A 428-nucleotide genomic window follows, 5' to 3' on the forward strand; every position below is an offset into this window, starting at 1 on the left:
TGGCCATGTCTAGTGTTTTGGACCGAAGCTTTCTTTGAAAGCTTGGCTGGCTGTGAAGCCATGTCTAATTCCTGGACCGGAGTCTTAGACTAGCATTGCACTGATTCCTAGAATTCTCATTGAGAATTTTGATATCTTTTTCCATTTTATTTTCGAAAAACACAAAAAAATTTTAAAAATCATAAAATCCAAAAATATTTCTTGTTTGAGTCTAGAGTCTCATCATAAGTTTGGTGTCAATTGCATGCATTCATATGTCTTGGTGATCTTCAAGATGTTCTTGATGATTTACTTGCTCTGATCTTTGAATTCTATTGACTTGAATGTCTAGTGTGTCTCATTTGCATTTTCATCCTGTTAGTGTCAGTAGCATACAAACTGCTAAGTTTGGTGTCTTGCATGCATTGTTATTTGATTCTTGTTGCATT

The sequence above is a fragment of the Arachis duranensis genome, chromosome 2 (assembly GCF_000817695.3).
Source record: "Arachis duranensis cultivar V14167 chromosome 2, aradu.V14167.gnm2.J7QH, whole genome shotgun sequence".
Classification (NCBI taxonomy): Eukaryota; Viridiplantae; Streptophyta; class Magnoliopsida; order Fabales; family Fabaceae; genus Arachis; species Arachis duranensis.